The following is a 10209-nucleotide window of genomic DNA, read 5'->3' on the forward strand; positions in this document are numbered from 1 at the left end:
TATTTTTGAGAATTTCAGTTTCGCCCTATTCACCCCCCCTCTAGGCTACTATCAACTTGCCAGTTCTTGGGAAGATCCTTGGTGTCTTGGGCTTCAAAGAAGCAAAATTCGGTCGCTCTTTCCACCGCTGAAGCCGAGTTTATTGCCGCAGGCCATTGTTGCGCGCAATTGCTTTGGATGAGGCAAACCCTGCGGGACTACGGTTACAAATTAACCAAAGTCCCTTTGCTATGTGATAATGAGAGTGCAATCAAGATGGCGGATAATCCCGTCGAGCATAGTCGCACTAAACACATAGCCATTCGGTATCATTTTCTTAGGGATCACCAACAAAAGGGAGATATCGAGATTTCATACATTAATACTAAAGATCAATTAGCCGATATCTTTACCAAGCCTCTTGATGAACAATCTTTTAACAAACTTAGGCATGAGCTCAATATTCTTGATTCTAGGAACTTCTTTTGTTAAAATGCACACATTGCTCTTCTATATACCTTTGATCATGTCTCTTTCATATGCTATGACTAATATGTTTTTCAAGTCTATTTCAAACCAAGTCATAGGTGTATTGAAAGGGAATTGGAGTCTTCGGCGAAGACAAAGGCTTCCACTCCGTAACTCATCCTTCGCCGTCGCTCCAAGAGACTCTCCATCTTTGAGGGAGAGAGCAAAAGGACGTCGTCTTTGGTATAATCTTAACTCATTTATTTATAACCAAAGGAGATGATAGCACTTCGAGGGCTCTAATGATTCCGTTTTTGGCGATTCATGCCAAAGGGGGAGAAAGTAAGAGCCCAAAGCAAAAGGACCGCACCACCACCTATTTCAAAAACTACGTGTTTTCCAAGAATATTATCAATTAGTATCCTATTGTGTTCAAAAGGGGGAGAAAGTAGTATTTCAAAAAGGATATATCAAAACCCTCTTGAACACTAAGAGGAGGATCTCATTTAGGGGGAGTTTTGTTTAGTCAAAGGAAAAACATTTGAAACAGGGGGAGAAAATTTCAAATCTTGAAAATGCTTCTCAAAATCTTATTCATTTGCCTTTGACTATTTGCAAAAGAACTTTGAAAAGGATTTACAAAAGAGTTTGCAAAAACAAAACGTATGGTGCAAGCGTGGTCCAAAAAGTTAAATAAGAAAGAAACGATCCATGCATATCTTGTAAGTATTTAGATTGGCTCAATTCCAAGCAACATTTACACTTACATTATGCAAACCAGTTCAGTTATGCACTTCTATATTTGCTTTGGTTTGTGTTGGCATCAATCACCAAAAAGGGGGAGATTGAAAGGGAATTAGGCCTACACCTAGTCCCTAATTAATTTTGGTGGTTAAATTGCCCAACACAAATAATTAGACTAACTAGTTTGCTCAAGTGTATAGATTATACAGGTGTAAAAGGTTCACACTCAGCCAATAAAAAGATCAAGTTTTGGATTCAACAAAGGAGCAAAGAGGCTACCGAAGGCACCTCTGGTCTGGGGGCACCGGACTGTCCGGTGTACACCGGACAGTGTCCGGTGCACCAGAGGACTCCAACTCAAACTCGCTACCTTCGGGAATTTCTTAGGCCGGCGCGCTATAATTCACCGGACTGTCCGGTGTACACCGGACAGTGTCCGGTGCTCCAAGGAAGCGCGGCCTCCGGAACTCGCCAGCCTCGGGAACGCACAGCAGCCGCTCCGCTATAATTCACCGGACATGTCTGGTGTGCACCAGACTGTCCGGTGTACCTCCGGAGCAACGGCTATTCGGCGCCAACGGCTACCTGCGACGCATTTATTGCGCGCTCTGCGCGCGCAGAAGACAGGCGCGCCCATACTGGCGCACCGGACAATGAACAGTGCATGTCCGGTGTGCACCGGACATCCAGGCGGGCCCACAAGTCAGGAGCTCCAACGGCAGTGATGACGTGGCGGGGGCACCGGACATGTCCGGTGTGCACCGGACTGTCCGGTGCGCCATCGAACAGACAGCCTCCACCAACGGTCAAGTTTGGTGGTTGGGGCTATAAATACCCCAACCACCCCCACATTCATTGCATCCAAGTTTTCCACTTCTCAACCACTTACAAGAGCTAGGCATTCAATTCTAGACACACCAAAGAGATCAAATCCTCTCCAATTCCACAAAAGGCTTTAGTGATTAGCGAGAGAGATTTGCCGTGTTCTTTTGAGCTCTTGCGCTTGGATTGCTTCTTTTCTTTCTCACTTGCTCTTGTGATCAACACTCAATTGTAATCAAGGCAAGAGGCACCAATTGTGTGGTGGCCCTTGCGGGGAAGTTTTATTCCCGACTTTGATTTGAGAAGAGAAGCTCACTCGGTCCGAGGGACCGTTTGAGAGAGGGAAGGGTTGAAAGAGACCCGGCCTATGTGGCCTCCTCAACGGGGAGTAGGTTTGAGAGAACCGAACCTCGGTAAAACAAATCCGCGTGTCTCACTTCACTATTCGCTTGCGATTTTTTTGTGCCCTCTCTTGCGGACTTGATTATATTTCTAACGCTAACCCGGCTTGTAGTTGTGATTATTTTTGAGAATTTCAGTTTCACCCTATTCACCCCCCCTCTAGGCGACTTTCAAACATACTGCTTTAGAAGGCATATGCTTACTTTTACCATTTGAACTCTTCAAATCATGGTTTGCATCAGAAGTTTCAGATCCAACAACTGGTTTGTTCATTTCAGCAACCTGTTTAACACCAACTGATACATTCTCTTTGGCAGCTCTTCCCACTTCAACCTTTTCTTCTTCATCATCATGCCTAGTATTAACACTTGGTGGATGGCATTCATCTTTGTGACCTTGTCTCCAGTGGGCTATCTGGCATTTGAAGGAACTTTAAAACATGTGTCATTCAAGTTAAGAAGCTAAGAAAGTCAACATCATTTGCTAACCCACAGATTTCCACACACAAAAATACAAAATACTGCAGCACCATAGAGCTCTGAGCCCCTCGCCCTCCTCCCCAGCATGTTCGCTGCGTGGATCTAAATAAAGGCATACTAAGTTTGCAATAATAAATGAACTCATATCAACAGACATACTCAGTATTGGTAAGCTAAGAAAATATAAATACATATTTTTAGCTCCTCTTTTGTCATACTAAAAAGGTGTGATATACAATTTAACAACTTATATTTCTCCAATATCTAAGAAAGCATTCTACTCTTTGAAATAATATCGATTTGCTGAAAAACTCAATCAAATTTAGAAAGAGAGCACCAGAGAAAAATAGCAATCCTTTCTATCTAAAGATACAAACTATCATTTCTTCTAGAAACAACCATCATAAGGAATTATTATCATCTGAGAAACATTTTTCTTATAGCTAATAACTACAGTGCAAACAAAGAAATTAGTGGTAAAACCGGGTAGAATCGATCAACATAAATGAACAAAGTGCATATGTCAATTGGCCTACTTCTGTACAACAGTGGTGATGTTGAGTGCCCTCAGGGTGATCCTATCCAATAGCTCTGCCACTCACACCAGGACCCGTCAGTTTTTTAAGAGTGATCAGCTGCAATATTCCAACAGGATGAGAAGAAAAACACGAGGAACAAATAATTTTCTAGCAAGTGCATTCATTTAGAAATGGTCAAAGATTAGGTATATAGTTGAAACATCTAGATTCCTGGTAACAAAGTAGCCGAGTAATGAAAGGAGCAAAAACATTTATAAGCATTGTGTACAGTTTGAAACACTTGTACAATACAGCTAACAAGGGAACCGAGTAATGAACATTTACTTTAAATAGATTGCTAGTAATTGAAGGCATGCTCAGTTGCTCACCACACCTCTGCTCCTTTTGTGGCGCCAAACAGCACAGGAATTGCAGCAAGCCAAGCCTGTTCATGGCACCAAAAAAATTGGGGGCAAGTTAACACCTTTTTGTGCATTAATTTGCAAGAGAAGACACAAATTTATAGTACAAAAAATTCACACAGATGTAGATATAAATAAGAAAGCCTAAGAAACATAATGAGCATTTAACTGACATGATCACTACTCATCTTTTAATTCACGGTGATCCCTATTATTGGTGCAAGTGATCTTACCTTCCTGCCTAAGGCCTTGATGATCCTGCAAGTGATCTTACCTTCCTGCTCCTCTTTTCAGCCCTCATCCTTATCTGTACACCTCTGAACCTCCTCACTTTTCAGTCATTGCCTTTACCTTCTTAAAAAAAATTAAGCTTTTTATCTGCTTTGCCTTATATTGCATATGGCTGCCATTGGTGCTGAACTTGCTGCGCTACTGCTTGGCCCAGGGAGTTGCAACCTGCAGCAGCTGCTCCTTATTACTCTGGTGAGTTGGAGGAGGCCCTTATCCATGGCACCCGTACTTCTGTTGATCACGGCATGATCGGAAGTGATGTGGACACAGAGCTTAAGAGTATGATTGCCTTGTTTCTCTGCACCTCTCTCCTTTAATCCAAAACCTTAACCACCAGTGGAATCGGCTTCTTTCTTGCTTGCTTTCTTTGCTGCCCTCTCTTCCCTACAACTACAGCACCACAGTAGATAAGCACAGGGTAGCATGGCTTGGCTTTTGCCTGGCCAAGCACAGAATAAGATTCCACCACATGGCTTGGCTTTTGCCTGGCCAAGCACTGGTAAGCACAGGGTAATAAGCACAGGGTAGCACGAGGACTTGATGGCTGATGGAATTATTGGCCCCACTACCTATTCTTGGTTGACATCAAAGACATATTATATGCAGGAATAATCTGCAAACTACGTAGTATTTGATATTAGGAACTGAATCATACCTCAAACTTGCTGATGTCTGCTACAATTATCTCAATATTTGGCAGCTTGTTTTCCCTGAAACATAATTGAAGTGGCAATATATTTGACAGCTTGTTTTCCCTGGAACAGAATTGAAGTGGCAATGTGGCATAACAAAGCATTACCAAAAGGGAAATCGAAGTTAGACCAAATGGTGGTACTGTCTGCATATCTAGCAAATCTACATGCATGTGAAAGTAATTTATGTCATTAGTATGGTTGAAATAATAGAAATAGGTCTTAAACAGTTATATATCTTTAAATAGCTGCAAGTTGGCAATATTATTTCTGCCAATGGTATTTGAACCTCATCCTTTGCATGTTTGCAGGAACTCCAGAATTGATGTGGCATGAATAGGCTGCAATGGTCACTTAGAAGGGTTACATGGAACATATGTTGGCACTGAATATAAAAATAATCCACTCGACATATTCGTGATGCAAGATATGTAAAGTTCATGCAAATAAAAAAATACAGGGCAAGAACCGAAGGAGCGAGCAGGATCACAGTGAGCTATGGGAAGGGTCCGGACCTCAAGGGCTTGCAGCAGCACGGGCCGCTGACGGTCCTCCACACTGACATGGACGAGGAAGGGAGCTTCGACGCCGTTGTCGTCCGCTGCGACTACGCCTTCCTCAATGGGCTTGCAGCACATTCTTCCTTCGGTTAGAGATAGAAAGTGCTGCCATGAGTAAGTACCGTCGATACATGAGTGGTCGAGTGGACGGGGAGTTTCCATGAAACCATTACATTTATAAAACAGAATAAAAGATGGTACAAAACACTCCATGGATGCTCGCTAGTCAGACTTACATTTATAAGACACATAAAACTTGTTCAGTTCTCTGATGACAGCAAAAGAAATGGTAGACTTAATTAGGCTTATGGTGTAAATTAAACCAGTACATTTGTTTCGCCTAATGACATCGTCATCTAGATAACTCCAACTACTTTGAAGCACATAACAATTAAAGCTTCGTGCATCAATTATCACCAGACCAATCTACTCCACCAAGACTATCTCCAACACCATCATCCTCGTCACTGGAACTTCCCCCTTCCGAAGAAGACTCTAATAAGGTCTTGCTGAGCCACTCATAGGTTTTTCCATTCGAGTCAGAAGGACAACCGGGCGAAGGCTACTGCTGGTCGCCACCAATTCCGCCATGTGAAACTTCACTGTTTTCTAAGACTGAGTGAGGATTCGCATGGTTTTGTGATGCTGGCACATCTGGATTTAAATCTAGTGCCTGCGAAGGAACCTCAACCCGTATAGATCGTTGTGATGGGATTCATAGTGCTGATGTGGGTAGTGGGGGTGATGAATGTAGCAGAGAAGTTTGTCCTGAGATGTTGTTGCCAGCGATGGCGGCCACCCCCTGGCTCTGATAGCTGTACTGGTGGGCTTCATTAGGTAGACGAGGCACCATCGAAGAAGAGCGGTGCGACAACTGGGTATGTCGGAGCAGCATCCTGGACATGGCTCGTAGAGACGATGGCTGCTGCACAGGTGGGCTCGTAAAAGAGAAGGGATGTGGAAGAGTGCACGGTGCTCTCAAAATGGGCAGGGATGGCGGTTGCGATTGCGACGAAACCCATGGCAGCCGTCGTGGTGGCCGCGGTCGACCCTGAGAATGCAAAGGCGGCGGCGGACCTCTCATCAAACCGCCGGCTTCAGCTGTCCGAGCAGGAGCAGGAGGAGGAAGTAGGGCTCGAATCTCCTGATCGACCCGCGAAAGCCCATGGAGCAGCTCATGGAGCTCGTCAGCGCAGAGATCGTCTACCTTGCTGCAGACAATAAGCTTGCCCATCCTCGACCCATCCCGGATCGCCTTGACGCGCGCCAGGGACTCCGCGGCCCGCTGCTCCTGCGCGACCTTCTTTTCCTCTAGCTCCGTCAACTCGCGTTGTAGCCTAGCCATCACGCGCGCCGCACCGCCCACCTCATCCTCCTCTGAGAGGAAAGAATCCACGATTGGCCCCCTCCCGCCCACTCCTGGATCTAGGCTCCTCGCTCTCGGTGCCGCCATGCCATCCCAGCCGCCCGACAGATGCTCCTCGACACCTTCTGCTGATGGTGGAAGGAGATTCTATTGACAGCGTGGGGAGGAGGTGCACGGTGTTGCCTGACCGCGGTGCCCCCTCCATGGCGCCGGCGTCGAGGGCTCGAGCCCGTCACCGGTCGCCTTGGCCGTGGCCCTCGTGGCGTTCCTCGCCAAGGCCGCCCGCCCGCCCTGGACTCCCACCTGCACCTCAGCCCGGACGCCCCCACCTGCTCCCGTCGTCCCACGCTGGTCCGCGCGGAGGCACCTCGATGACACGCATGTCCGCGCCGAGGCGGGCGAGCTCGTAAGCGAGCGTCGCGAGGAGGATGGGGTGAACGAGGGGGAGGGAGGTGCGGGGGCATCAGTTGGGGGAGTATGCGCGCGGCGCAAGACGGCGAGCGTAGCTCGTGCGGTGGGGGAGACGAAGATGCGGTGGGGGAGACGAAGATGCGGTGCGTGCGCTAGAGTGCGAAGGTGGTTGCGATCGTGTGGGCAAGAGGCAACGTACGGTCGAGATCGAGAGTTGGCAGAACGGCAGAACCAAAAAAAGGCAGACTACTATTGCTTACTTAATAAGTAGTACAGATTTAGCCATTTAGGGTTCATGTTAGTGCATAGAAATATCATTTTGCAAAATTATTTAGATGGTATATGTATAGTACTATTTATGTTAGTGTTAGATGGTAGTACTATTTACATAATTATTTAGATGTTTCTTTTCTTTGGTGTTTATTTATTTGTTACTCATGTGTTTCTGCTTATTTCATTTCATATCTATACATAGGTATATGTGTATGGACTAGACCTATATACCGGATGCTTCAACTGTGGATGGTGCTTATGACTCCTCATGCTAAAAATGCAGTTGACTAGGCCCATTTTCTTATCTTTCGTATCATAATTTAATTTATTTCACTATGTAGGGTTTGGTACAGTGTCGGTGGTCACCGACTCACCGTGCACAGAGAAGGCTATTTCAGTTGTTTGTGTTCTATATATCTTGAACTTTCAAATAGTGTGAATCTCTTTATTATGTAAAACCTTTATAAGTTTAAACTTGTATGTCACTATTGTGAAGTTATATTGCTTTGTGTTACATTTGGACTGTATTTTTAATTGCATATTTATGTTCTATGTGATTTTGGTAAACAAAAAGTTCTGTGTGAAACTATTACTATTCATTGTGCAACATGAATTATACTCATTATGTCATGTATAACCCCATTAATTAAGGGGTCTCTTGACTCTTGAGGGGTTTTTAGGAGGTTAAGTGTTAAAAAATCAAGAGATGGGCTTTTCGCGAAAAAACTGTCTATTCATAACTTTATATACATATTGTTTCTTAACTGCATTAATGTTATATTGGCTCAAGATTGTATGATACAGTTTTTTTGCTTCTACTTGGAACCGAGCAAGCAAGATTCTTTAGTTTATAAATGCACTTACAGCCAAATCATTTAAAAAAATTAATGTTGCCAAAAGTGCTCAGCTCTATTCGGTCCATCCACTACCAGAATTTGGCTCTTTGCCGAGTGTTTTTTGTCGGGCACTCGGCAAAGAAGCTCTTTGCCGAGTGCCACGCAAAAAACCTTCGGTAAAAGAAAACACTCGACAAAGAGTTTCTTTGCCGAGTGTTATATTTTTGACACTCGGCAAAGAGCTCTTTGCCGAGTGTCAAAAATATAACACTCGGCAAAAAGCACTTTGCTGAGTGTTTTTTTCCAACACAGGCAAAGACAATTTAAAAATCACATTTTAAAACAGTAAATTAATTCAAATAAAAAAGTTTTCAACTACAAATTTGTATAACTCATCATGATGTATAATTTATATTTTAAACATTTCTTCATATGACAAAATACAAATAAATATGTTTATAAAACCTATATCTTTCTCGTAGTTTATGAAACTACGAGAGAAATGTATAGAATTTGTGCATATTATTAGAACCATCATATGAGATGAACAAATGACCAAACAACCAAAATAAACTTTGTATATCTTGAGAAGTTATAGAAGTTTGTAGTTGACAACTTTTTCATTTGAAGTCATATTGTCAACGAAAACTACGTCTGAATTTAAAAAAAATAAATTTTGAATTTTAAAAACGACCTCAAAATAAAAAACCACCAACATGAAAGTTGTAGGTATTGAAGAGTTATGAAACTTTATAGTTGACATTGTTTTGGTTTGAAATCATCTTGTCATGCAAAATTATGTTTGAATTTTGAAATTTAAAATTTTCAAACTACCTCGGATGGAAAAACCACCAAAATAAAAGTTGTAGGTCTTGAAATGTATTGAAACTTTGTAATTGACAATTTTTTGATTTGAAATCATCTTATCATTCAAAAATTCGTGTAAAGTTTTCAAATTTAAAATTCAAATTTTGTAAACGGCCTCAGATGTAGAAACTATTAGAATAGAACTTATAGATCTCAAAAAGTTATGCAACTTTATAGTTGGTCACATTTTCAAATAAATTCATTTAGTGCCTTAGATAATCAAATTACTTTCGATTTGTTATAATACATGAGGAATGAAAACGTAATATAGACATAATTGGTGTAGTAGTGTAGTGGTATAGGAGGGTATGCGCGAGAGAGGTTGCGAGCTCGAGTCTTACTATTCACGAAACATGTAAATTTGATTCAAAATAATAGTGAAAAATGGTAGGGCGATGAGTAAGGTAACAGGAGGGTAGGGTTTGGAGATTAGAGTTTTGGAGAGTTGTTCTTACAATTTAAAAAAATGTTTTGCTGTTTTTTTTAAAAAAATTCGATTCTTAATTTGCCGAGTGCTTTTGTTTGGCGAGTGCTTTCCGACACTCGGCAAAGTCTTCGAGTGTCCAAAAAAGTACTCGGAAAAGAATTCTTTGCCGATAAAAAATTTGCCGAGTGTTCTTTGCCGAGTGGTACGTTCGGCAAAGAACGTGATTCCGGTAATGATCAACAACGAAATTCTCCGAAAAATCATGATTTTTCGGGTGAAACTGAAATACCTTTTTTTCAAAATTTAAAACCTATCTCGATCAGGAAAAAAGGAAAATTACCAAAAAAATCGTTTTCGACGACCTCAAAAAAAACTACTACTATTTTAAAACGAAAAGTTCAACCCTGTCAAAGCCCTCTATTTTGGCTCGGCTCATGCATGGCCACACAGACATAGAAGCATGCATGAGGGTGCCCGGGAATTCTGAACTAACGAAGCAACCACTCCGATGCGACGTCGAAGCAGCACGGAAGACGGCCCGGAAAGCCAATTTCCTTGGATCGAGGGAATCGCCGCATTCCGACGGGGTGACGACCATACGTATAGCGGAATCATCAGCTGGCGGCGACCAGAGGAGTAGCCAGTAGGAGGA

General features: G+C 42.9%; 1 long non-coding RNA gene across 1 annotated transcript; it reads right to left on the bottom strand.

Moving 5' to 3' along the window:
* Window positions 1–3978: 3978 nt before the first annotated feature.
* LOC103638065 (uncharacterized) lies at window positions 3979–4503 on the bottom strand. Its single transcript, XR_558537.2, has 3 exons — window positions 4430–4503; window positions 4109–4290; window positions 3979–4067 (listed from the first exon to the last, which is right to left on the bottom strand). It is a non-coding gene; the product is annotated as an uncharacterized lncRNA (long non-coding RNA).
* Window positions 4504–10209: the final 5706 nt, after the last annotated feature.

The sequence above is a fragment of the Zea mays genome, chromosome 9, assembly GCF_902167145.1.
Source record: "Zea mays cultivar B73 chromosome 9, Zm-B73-REFERENCE-NAM-5.0, whole genome shotgun sequence".
Taxonomy (NCBI): domain Eukaryota; kingdom Viridiplantae; phylum Streptophyta; class Magnoliopsida; order Poales; family Poaceae; genus Zea; species Zea mays.